Here is a 12,456-nt window from a genome sequence, read left to right on the forward strand (position 1 = left end):
AGCTTTCAGAGATAAAAACAAAAAGCAAAGAACAGCAACAAGAAAACCAGGAGTGAAGAGAGGAAAGATGGGTTGATGGGTTGTTGGTTTTTGTGTGTGTTTTTTTGTTTGTTTTAAAAACCTTAAAATTTCTGGGGACGCAATATTATACTCCCATTTTCTTGTTGGAAGCTGGTATGCAATGTTGACTACTTGCATTCAATTTTGCATCACTTTAGAGCTCAGCAGCTCCAATAATTAGTCAGTTGAGAATTTCTCCAGCTATGCATGTGTTATAGAACTGTATGTGCCTGCAGACATCTCCAAGTTTGCACTACCTGAGCACAAGGCAGTAGATTTTCAAAAGCTTAGCAGGCAGTATGAGGGAGATGTTTTCAGGGGGTCCACTCCTGTTAGATAAACTCCATAAACAATTAGTTTTCTCTTTTAACACTCAGCACTCCTTTTGGGGACTTTATAGCCAGACTGTCAAAGCTGTTTAGCACCTAAAACAGCCAGTTTGCCTAGAAGACCTGTCGCTAATTTTAGCAGCTAAATGAGAGCTGACCTCAATCACGTGAGGGAGCTCTTTGGAAAATTCGGACCACAAATCTTTCATCTAAACTGACTGCTCTTCAGGCAAGTGGTAAATGTCTTCTGATGCCATCCTCCTACTTTGGTGTCCTAACATATGCAGACTGCTTATTTATAGAATGTATGAGCTTTGTACACATTGGGCTAAATCCCTCAGGACAAAATCTCATCCTGTTTCACATAGCATGGGCAATGGCTTCTCCCAGCTGCCAAGAGCTGAAGGACCAACACGCCACACAGGAGAGGGCAAAAGGACCCAGTCAAACCCAAAATCAGGGAGCTTTCTGGGAACAGCAACAACTAATAAGAACAAGAGAAGGAGAGCAGAAGCTGATCGTCCCACTCCATAGGCCCACTTCATAGAAACAAGAGCAGAGGGAAGATCCCAATGCATCAATAGCAGAAACTGTTCTCACAAGTGCAAGGTCGCACAAAAAAACAGAACCTATACCCAATATATGGGATATTCAATGTTGGAGACAATCCCTATGTCCTGTGTTTTTTTCAGAAAAGTTTTTCCGCCAGCGCTCAAAAAAACCCCCAAAAACAAAAACAAAAAACCCAATACAAAACAACCCAGAGAAACAAACAAACAAAGTAATAAAAAATAATCAAAAACCTGAACAAACAGAAGAAACAACACCAGAAGTCAACTCACCAAGTTTGGTGTAGCGGAATTAACAAATAAATCATCAGAAACCAAAGTTAATGCCATTCTATTCCATCTGGATATCAGTGAGAGAAAATGTTTCTTCTTTTGGGGATACATACTTTTTTTTCTCCCCATGGAAATGAGGAAAATGTGCAAGAACATGAATTAGTATAGAGAAAAATCAACATGCAAATCCATCTATCCCCAAGAGAGGTTTGACACACTGCTTTTTGCAGGTGTAAAAAAATGGAGCTGAGGTATTTAATTCCAGTAGCCATCATCATGCAAGCCTTCCTCCTCATCAGATACAGGCAGGGAAGGCAAATTCCCTTCTTCTAAGGCCACGGTGTGTTCTGGTGGGATCTGAGCTCTAATGCAGGCCAATCATCACATAACTGGCATTCCCCAATGCTTTAAAATCATATTGCCTCCTGCTGGCATTTCAAAATATATGCCTCTAGAGACATTAAAAAAAAAATCAAAGATCACTTGCAATTAGATGCAACAAAACCATACCTGACTGGTATGCGTCAAGGTTAAAAACAGCATCAACCAAAATGGCAAATGCCTCTTGGTTTGTCAGGAACTGAATGCATAGCACCAAGCAAGTGATTATAACAACCTCTGATCAGTGAAGCAGACAATCATTTCCCTTGTTATCTTGCAGCCTGCCCATGTGAACAGTATCAAACAACAATTAAAATCATCCCACTCCCTCACAAAGGGAACACTGGTGGCGAATATCTGAAGACCTGCTTGTTAACAAGGTAACCTTTGAAACTGTGGAAGCATTTACCAGCCACTGTATCGATAATTATGGGATAAGAAAATTGTAGCTCATCATCTTTTTCAGTGAGAGGAGTGAGAAATAAATAAGGCAGGAACATCTTGCATTATGTGCAAAGCAAGCAGCCCCTCCACGGCATCTCCCACCTATGGGGGCCCTCTGACAAAAAGGCAACTGTCCACAGAGCTGCTTCTGTGGGGCTGCTCAATACCACAGTGGAATATACTTGATAATAGCCTAAAGCCTTTCTGGTAGTAACAGGAGGCTCTGTGGCACACAACCCACAGAGACACCCAAACACCCTGGTGAATGTGCTCTGAGAGGCACCCACAAGGGTGGGCAGCAGTACTGTACACCAGGGCTGAAGTGCTCAAAGCTAGTGATTTCCCCTCCTCGGGCTTTTGAGACATGTAAGAATGAGGATGCAATACTAAGGATACCTCATGGTAACGTGAGGTTCACTCCTCTCAGTGTTTCCCTTCCTGTGTCACCCATGCAGCCTTAAGTACTTTTCAGTGCTTCAGCATACAGCCATCCAACCTTGATGGGAGCAGTGTGGGAGATGGACCAACTTCTGCCCCATGCCCAGCCCACGAAAAGCTATATTGCCCCAGACTCCACAGAGCTTCCCATTCCACCCAGGCACAGCTTCACACCAAACTACCAGTTATCTTCTCCATTAATTGTAGGTATCAGTGTGGTTGACAGGACAGCCCTACCACCAAGGGATAATTTAATATGACTAAACTGTAATCAAAGCCTCAATAGTCTCAGAATTTAATCTGTGCAGAAGCAGTAGGATTTATAAAAGGGAAATGACGACCAAGGCTAAGATGAATAATGTTAGTTGTAACATTACAGCTAGTTGTAATAGTGTAATTAGTTGTGATATCAAGAATTAAAAATTACACTGCTTTGAGTTCCAGGACGGGTGCCAAAAAGGAGCCGTTAGTCACAGAGATGAGGAGCAGTTACAGAGTCCATTATCTCACAGACTGCGGAGCCCAGAAATGAATCCTGCACATCACAGGAAAACCAAGGCTTAGTGTTTTACAGGAACACAGAGCATTTCATTTCAACTCTTAAACCAGATCCTTCCTGATCGTCAGTGTGCTGTACTTCCCCATTTCCACCTTGATCCCAGTTTGACACGACTCCTGACTGAGCTGCCCTTCTCCTTTGGGAATGGCCCCAGATGGTCTCTCCCAGCCATCAGAGCTGCTGCTCAGCCCTGGCAACCCAAAACACAACAACCCCCCATCTTTTTTTGTTTGTTTTCTTTCCTTGAAGGGCAGAGTTGCAAGGTGCTGGTCTGGCTTGCCCCACATAACAGGTGCTGCTCCACTGAGGGATTAAGCAGCCCCATTGCTCCCCCTTCAAGTCCAAATAGTGTGATTAGGTAATGTACTTCCACAAAGTTTGGAAGGTATCCATGAAAGTAGCATTCAGTACTGTAATGTGCAATGAAGAAGCCATACTAAATGAAAATGGTGTAACTGAGAAACACTTTTGCTTTTTTAAACCATCTCACTCACTGACAGACACTGAAGTGATTCTTGATAGCCTTTGCTGCCGAAATTATTTTAAATGACCTCTACATCAAAAATAAAAAAGCATGCAACCAATAAACTCATTAAACTATTCAAAAACTCTCTCCTGATTTTAGGCGATAGAGAAATTAAATGCTTTTTAAGGTTGTGCTTATCCTTTTCTCCTTCATTTCCTCCTATGTACTTTCTTTTCCCTCAGTGCCAAAAAGAAAAAAAGTGTGCTTGTAAAGGAGGAAAACTGGGAAAGAAAAGATAACTCCCTCTAGGGAAAACAGGCAGGAAGGAGTGAATAGAAAGAGCTATGATTCTTTTTTCCTTTTCAAATTACTTGGGATTGAAATAACCGAGATCTTTTGTCCTCTTTGCTTCCTCCTCCCCATTTTTCTTCCTGCTCTTGGTTGACGCACACCTTCAGGGCGCCTGTTTTGCTGCTGCAGTGCAGAGCCAGAAGATGCTCCCAGGAGGGGTTTTGTGTAGGGCTGAAGCCAGCAGCATAGCAGCGTTCTGTTGCTCTTCCTTGAGCACGTGCCATTGCTTTGCGGCTGTGAAGCTGCAGGCTTGCGAGCACTCAGTGTTTTATACATGAGGAAGGACTCTGCTTAATACATGCGGGAAGCGCTTCCCACATACGTACTGGAGCCCTGGCACAGAGGCAATTAAACACTCCAGGCTGCACATGCTCACACAATTACCTTTTGTGACTGTCACTAAATAAATGCTGCACTGAGCCAATAAATCTTACAATGGCCTCATTTTGCTAGTGATGACGCCTCAGGCAAGGCCTGTGTGCCCCAGAACGGGAAAAGGTTAACTTTTTCTGAAATTCCCTAGTCCCGCTTATCTGCTTCTTCTCCCTAAACATCTGCCAGCACCAGACACCTGTTAGAAATATTGGTTTGTATTGTTGAGGTTCCTGGAGTCTATCAGCAAACTGAGAGATCGGTATTGTCAGTGAGTCATTCATTAACCCAACTATTCAGTTTTGGCTAACCTAAGACTAATCACGTATTTAATTCCTGTCTAGCCGGACCAAATCAATCAATGAGGAAAAAAAAAAGACAGGGTAAATATCAAAGATCAATAGGTAATAAGCAAAAGCCTCAGAACCTTATCTGAATGCTAACAAAGTAAAGTGAAGGAGATTATTTTCCATCAGGTCATTCTGATCACCATCATGCTTTCTCCCCAGTTCAACATCTGAAGCAAATTAAATCCATGGTGAAAGCATCACAGCAGCAGTTTAGCACTGTACAAAACTCTCCCTCCCCACCTGGCATGGACTCTGTGCAGTAGCTCAAGGTAAAACGTGACAGTAATATTTTCCTGCATGTTTCCTCTGAACTGGTAGCCACAGCTACTGACCTTCCTGGCAAAGAAGCAGTGTTAGTGCTGGTTGTTCCCAATGGCCGTCATGGCTGTTAAAAGAGGAACAGGAGCTGATTTCCTTCTGTGAGTCAGCAGCAGAGATAAATAACCTCAATAATCAACGCTGTGCCAACTAGAGAGTAATTACAGGGAACTGGTCATTAAGCTGATACCCACATGTATTGATGGTTCAGGTCCCATGCCATACTCACCTCTTGCTATGGCTTTTCATAATACTAGACCAACAAAAACATGAGATAAAGATAGCAAAGGTCAACAAATTTTCAGCTATAGTCAGATGTACCACTTTCAATAACATCAAGGCCAAATAGATACATCAAGAAGTTAATCTCTATTGATGCCAAGAAAGAAAAAAAACCCACAGCATTACTGGGGTGATACAAGCAATCCCAATGTTTTGTTGGCAGCGATAGAAGCTCAGAGCACAGGCAGTCTCAAACACCATCAGCTTCGGGTCCTGCCAAGGAACTAAGACACCACAACCACCTCCCTGAGACATTCCAGCCAAGGTCTGCTCATAACCATCAAGTTAACACACCTGTAACGAGGAGGAAACTTGGTAGCAGGAGCAGGCAGGAAAAGGAAGAACTGCTGACTTGCCTGTACCCTTGCCCTGCCCTTATTTATGCCATTCTCTGTCAGTTTCTTCCATCTGGCTCTTCTCTTTACCTGAATTCTCCTTTCTGTATTAGTTCCTTCCTACTGGTTACCTGAAAAGAGTCTCAGTGCAGTACTGAGATTCCACTGAGAAGATTTGAACATTCAGGGTCTTTAACAGAGCTCTAATTCCCCACGTGTGCTAAAATCTGCTATTTCTTCTCTTTCTGCAGACTTTTTTTTACCTAATCATGCCATGATGTTTTGGTCACCCACGTAACTCATGAAACAACATACAAGCTGCAGGCTCAGCTCCAAGCATCTGCCTGTTTCTCAGAGTCTCTGCTGTACTTGCAAAGGTAGAACTCTCTTTTAAACAGTTCTATACAGGGCACAGGCACTCTTGGAAGAACTGTACACTGTGGTGTTCCCTAGATTACGAGCAATATTTGGGTTACCTGAGTCTCGATTCCATTCTTTGCTTCTGAAACTAATGACAACTATGGTGTTGGTGGTCTCCATGATCGATGTGGGTCCCTTCCAACTCAGGATATTCTATGATTGCATGATCTGTCCCACAACCCAGCTCTCATTTCCAATCAGAAGCCTTAAACAAGCAGAGAACAAAAGCTACATGAAAAAGATGTGAAAGGCAAGGCAAGCTTTCATCTTCTGAAAGCTTAAAAATAAACAGTTTAGCTTTCAGCAGACTGGTCTGATTAGAGGCAAAGAAAACTACACTGATTTCCATGGAAATGGACTATTTTGTTGCTGCTACTTGATCTTGTTCAAAAATATTAAGAAAACAAACTGGTGTAATTTCAATACCAGGAAAGCACAAGAACATTTAAAAAATTAAAATTAAATTGATTTCTCTTAAAAGAAAGCTGATTTTTAGTTCCTCAATTGGTGCATTACCACTGTAAATGAAACACACTCTTGTAAGAGCTTGGCAAGAAATCATAGAAATATCAAAACAGTGCTGCAGCAGAAGGTTACCCACGTGGGCAATTCCTGCACAGCCAGGTCAAGAACCTAAGATCTTCTGTATAACTTCATCTCTAAAACCAGTGAAAAATCTCTCTTAAAGTCATAAAACTTGCTAATGTTCAACCAATTACAAAATGGATATTACATAGTTTCTCTGAAAGAAGGATCAGGCCTTGAATTTTATTTATTTCTAATGCATATGAATTTTTTGTAGGAATAAGAATTATCTACACACACTGTCTAAGCAAAATAAATCATTTGGAGTTCTCATCTTATTACTGTGGTATAGGGAGGTTGTTTTTTTTTCAAATGCACAGCGTCCTACTTCAGTCTAATCCAGACAGTAACAAAATAATCACTTAAAATGGAGCACCCTTGTCATTACCTTCACTGCAATAAATACTAAATACAGGTATGAACAGTATGCTGCTTTGTTAGTGCAGTTGTTGTTATCTTTATAGACATGCCCTGAGGTAGGATCATCTCCAATATTTCAACACATACCAATGGGATGCTGGCACAGCAGTGTCCAAATACAACAAATTTGCTAACAAACAATTATTTAAAAAAAAAATCCAAAATATTTTTTCTTAGCTAAAATAACACATCATGACAATAACAACAACAAAAAAATCCATTTCTTCCTCTGTATCTTCAAAGTGACATTTCAACATAATCAGTAAACTTAGAGTTTCTATTTTGACACTGTGACATTTTTTTGTGACAGATTTTTCTCTCCCTGTAATTTCAGGTGACACAGCAGCTTGGTTTCTAACTAAGAGGCTGTTGTACGTTTTGTCATATACCGTATTCTCTTACATGGCAGGAACTAGCTCAAGCTTGTGTTCCAATAGCAATGAGCCAAGAAAGAAAGCAGAGCCAGAAAAGATTTGCTCTGATGAGAAGAGTGGGACACAAGCCCCTTTCCCAGATGTCATTAGGTGTTGATGGTTAATGAGAAGTCAGAGTTAGCCAATTAACTGAGGGGCCATGTGAGTACAGCCATCACCAAGGAGATGGGTGAACTGTTCCAAGTAACAACCTGGGTAAGGGCATACATATTCGATGATGGCCATTGCAGAATTCTTCTTGTTTGGACATTTCTGCATACAGACACCTCTTACTACTTCCTGATGATTTTCTCCTTTCAGATAGGTTAATATTACAGCTTCAAAAGCTAGGACAGCTAAGAACTCCTCCATGTCTGCTACTCTCAGCCATACAGGTTCATGATGCAAACCTGATTGCATTAAGGACTGAAGTTAAGAGCAGCAGATCAGTGCTCAGGAGAGTTGTTAGGATGAAATATGGATACATCATCCACAAAGGAAAGGAAGAGCAAGACATGTTAATGACAGAAAAGGAACCTATCAGCTATATTTTCATCCACTGTGCTGTGCCTGGCAAATATATATATATATATATATATATATATATATATATATATATATATATATAAAATATAGTACATATATAGTATACTATATATATATATTATAGTACTCAGGTCACATCTTCAGTAATTTTACTTTTAGCAGCATCTGAATTTGTATGCAATCAGCAGACCATATTAAGTGAGCTATTTTTTGGACACCCAGTGGTTTTGACTCTGTATGTGTCCTTCTGTTTCTGGCCTAATGCATTTCTGCTTCAGCACTTGCTGGAAGATACCTGAGGAGAGCAGAGCAAAGCCTGCCAGTCCCGCGCTCTGCCCAAACAAGGCATTAGGTATGCATCAGCAACTTTTATGTACGGTCTCTCTTTGAGTGTTATTTTCCCCTTTACATCACCTGTACAGCTTGTGCTGCGTTTTACCTAGCTAGCTTGGCATTTGGTCCCTTGCAATACCTATTCTGTGCAGTTGGACATCCTCATTTCACTGTTGCAGCCACGTTAAAAGGATGCAAGGATGGTGCTGAGCAGAAATCTCCTTCCAATTTTAAACACATAGCTGGGGAAATCATACTGAGGGACTTCCAGCATATACTGATAGATTAAACAGCACACCACTATGTTGTTTGGTTTTGTTGTTGTTGTTTTGTTTAGTTAAAGCTAAAATCCTTTTAAAGCAAGACTGTGCTTATTTAATCAGAAGTAATGACAATCGATTTGGACCACCCCAAAATGCATTCAAACTCAATAAAGGCCGTGGCCTGAAAAAGAGGCAGACCATCACTGAGCAGAGGAATGCAGCCTGCTTGGAAGACCATGAAAGCCATAACCTGACAGATAGGAGGCTGATTTCCAACAGCCTGACTCAGAGGTAAAGCAATGAGTGCAAAATCTTCCTCAGACCATTCAGATACAAGCACTTCAGAGGCACTGGCAGCAGATTAGCTCCCTTCATGATGGGCAATTTTCTGTTTTCAGAAATCCTATATGCTGCTATTTTGGCTGAATCGGTCTTTGTTTTTGACTACAGACCTGTAGCACAAAAGGACTTAAATATGGGGCCAGACTGGCTCTTCCTGCCTTCTCTGCTAAGGTTGGAGAGGGTCCTCTGCCAGCTAGCAAAGGACTTCCATTTGTGCAAAAACAGTTGCTTTCAGCCCACTTTCTCAAAATCATGAGTGAATCTGGTTTCCCAGCTCTTACCTTTTCTTCTACAAAGGAAAGTTACAGATAAGCAGTATTTAGGTCAGCAAGATTTATAAGCTATATATCAAATCCAACAGACCCCAAACACTTATTTGTTGCTTGCAAACCACAAGCTTAAACATCCCGTGAATCCCAGTGGGATTAGTTCCCCATGGGAACTGCTGGGTTTAGTTTCTGTGGCATAGTGGGTTCATCACTGAAGTGCCCCAGAAGTCTCTGTCAGCTGGCATGAGGAGGTGAACTGGGCTGACAGATATGACAAAAAATAACAGTGTTTTGTTCACAAAATGCCAGCTTCTGTCACATCAAACTGTGTTATGTGAAGGATAGCACTGCTGCATTCTCTCTGTGCAGGATTTTTGCTTTTCTGTGTGTTAGACCAGCTTTGTGTTGTACATTCCTGTGCTTCGTCCTCCTTACATGCAGATATTTTAATTCATCAGCTGTATTACCCTTCCCTTCGAATCCCTCAGTTGTCTGGCTTGATGCTTTACATCAGTCATGAAGAAGTTGCCAGTGAGAATTTTTTCAATTAAGGCAAGGTCTTCCCCTTCCTGCACACAATCAGATCTTCAAAACAAAAATAAAGTGAGCTTCTGTTTGAAAGAAGCCTCTGAAACAGGAAGGATGAAAACTGCTGGAGTGGGTCCAGAGGAGGGTCCAGGTTGGATGGGCCCTGGACGGCCTGAGCTGGTGGGGTGCAACCCTGCCCATGGCTGGGGTGGGACTGGGTGGGCTTTGAAGTCCCTTTCAAGCCATGAGATTCTATGATTAGCCCCATACATGGACAATAGCAATTCTTATGAACAAAAAATGGAAAAACTGGTCATGGAGAAACTGTCTCTCTTAAAGGGTGAGAAAATGTTTTTCCCAGTTGAATACAGATGGAAAAGGGACAGTTATGTTCTTGCAGTTCTTCCTATGCTGCAACACAGCAGTGGGGCCAGAAACAATGAATCTACCTGATGACCTCTACTTACACTATTGGCACAATAGGAAGTACAGAGCACAATAGGAAGTACAGAGCTCTCCAAGGGAGATTCCCCAGAATTCGACATCCTCCAAAAGACAGCTGGAAAATTGGGCTTGGAAAAGCTACGTTTTCAGGCATCACACATCATTTATCTGAGGCCACAGTTAAGGGGGGCCAGTGGTAAGTGAGAGGAGGGATGTGGAGGACATACAATGGCAGAAGCATGCTGAAATACTGACTCTGCTGTCTGTAATTGCATAAGTGCTTTCTCAAAAGGATGGGGAGAAATTTCCTAGGAAATTGGCTGTCTGAGGTTATGGAGATAATAACTATTTTCAGAAATCAGCACTGCTGCCAGAAAATAAAGTGGAAAACCTCCCCCATAGAAATGAGAAAAGGCAGAGTCAGGAGTGCTGGAGGAGGAAGAAAATACAGCAATGAGAAAGCTGGGTAAATACTTGGGGAAGTCTCCCTTCGTAAAACAATCTGCTGCAGGGAGCGTGAAAATTAAGCTGGCTCTTGGAAGGGAGGAAACTCACCAAAGCTGCCTTTTTTTTTTTTCTTTTTTTTGAGGAAGGGGATTATCTTGGCTTGGTTCCCTACTGCTATTAAACATGCAAGGGAATTTAATTAAACACTGCTACTTTCCTAATGGTTATGGCTATTCTCCGAGGCTCCCAAGACTTTCCAAATTCTTCAGGATTTGTCTGGAGATGAATTTCTTAATCAACTGCTAGGTTAGGCAAGCAGTGGGGTCTGGATCTTGGTGCCCTGGCCAAATAGCAGCTCTGCTGGCTTATGAAGCATTGACATAATTCTCCTGAGATGCAGACAGCCAAGGGATTTATTTTGCTTGTTCTGTTTTTCCACCTCACCTGGAGTTTTCCATTGGGCACAAGCACAGTACTTGCTTGCTCTGTGCCACAAGGAACCCTGTGGTGTTGCTGTGTGCTCTGTTTTGGAGGGACTGTGTTTCATAGGTTGATCTTTATCTCAGCCTAAAAGCAGGATGTAACACTCAGCCAGCTCACAGGTTAACAGCTTTCCACTCCTCCGATGGAAAGAGCCCCTATGGGATTAATCAAATTGTTTTGGGTCAGAATGTAGGTTTATGATCTGTTCAGACTCCAAAAAAGCTGGTATCTGGGGCAACACTCGTCTATTCCTGGTATTTGCTAGTGTACTTCTCAATACACACAATACATCTGATTTTTTGCAGGTGTGACTTCAAACTAAGTAAGGCTGAGTAAGTGCTCAGAGCTTCCGGGCCTTGTTAAAACACTCCAGCCTTGAAATTACATAACAGGAAAATGAAAAACAATTAATCTCCTTTTAGACACATTACGAGCTTATCAATTTTTCTACTCAGAAGTTCAGCCAAGTGAACAATAAAAAGTGACCATGGCTTCAAGCTGAGCAAAATAATACGACATTCCTGCAACGAGATGCAAGCCTTAATCTCTTTCCCCAGCTTCGACTGCTGTGCTGACTCCCCAGAATACATGATTTGTCAAGAATCCTTAACTTCTGGGCTGCAGATAGGAATGAAAGGGCTAGTGGCAGGAATTTCACTGCATCTAGGAGCTGGCTGCCAGGTGACACTCACGTGCAACACATCTCAGAGGGGCCAGGCAGGTCTGGTGGCATAACACAGGATATGCTCCAGCTGTCACAATCTGCACCACCAGCACCGCTCACCACCAACACTCAAAGGCAAAGATACTAATGCTAATGCTACCCACCAGGGCTGCTTCAAGGTGTCCGACTTTAATGCAGCCTGACATGTGGGTATATGCTTAATATTGATGAACAGCTGGACTGTTCTTGCTAAACCGTCCTCTAATCCTTCCATTCTTCCAAAACTACCCAACAACTTAAAGCAGATATTTGGAATTGAATTTTCTACCTGCACAGTAGACTTTTACATGATTAATTGCAAGGAATAAAGAGTGTTAGACAGCAACAAGCCCTACCAATAATAACAACAGGTTCAGACCAGTGTGCCACATTTTACATGTATATCTATATTAATGGCTCTCTTATGGTATTTGGCAGGAGATCTAAAGTTTTTATTAACATTCTTGCCTCATGAATTAAAACAAACAAAAAATGCACAACTGCTAAGCAATGTCCTAAGCTGTCATGAATTCTCACTAGTCATGCTGTAGTTGTAAATCTAGGAGGAGCAAAGTGAAGAAACTACAGCTGTAGAGAAGTAAAAGAGAAGCTATTACTGAGATTTAAAGCAAACAATATCTGTTATGTCCTTCCTGTCAAATGGTGCATACCTGAATGTCCTTCTGCTATTGTGTTTGTTTTTTTTCAAAATTTGATTTGAGTAACTGATTGA

The 12,456-nt window shown here is 41.8% G+C and overlaps 1 protein-coding gene across 4 annotated transcripts in view; it reads right to left on the bottom strand.

The window, feature by feature from the left end:
• Window positions 1–12,456, bottom strand: part of SPTLC3 (serine palmitoyltransferase long chain base subunit 3) — a 293,417-nt gene that overhangs the window by 221,310 nt on the left and 59,651 nt on the right. For 3 of the 4 annotated variants that reach the window (XM_090134808.1, XM_031598140.2, XM_090134805.1), the window contains exon 1: window positions 6,004–6,152. The exons of the other annotated variant lie outside the window; for it this stretch is intronic. The gene's annotated coding sequence lies outside the window, so the exon portion shown is untranslated. Of the gene's footprint in view, window positions 1–6,003; window positions 6,153–12,456 lie in introns of those variants that run through there. 4 annotated transcript variants of the gene reach the window in all.

The sequence above is a fragment of the Phasianus colchicus genome, chromosome 2 (assembly GCF_987193195.1).
Source record: "Phasianus colchicus chromosome 2, bPhaCol1.hap1.1, whole genome shotgun sequence".
Lineage (NCBI taxonomy): Eukaryota > Metazoa > Chordata > Aves > Galliformes > Phasianidae > Phasianus > Phasianus colchicus.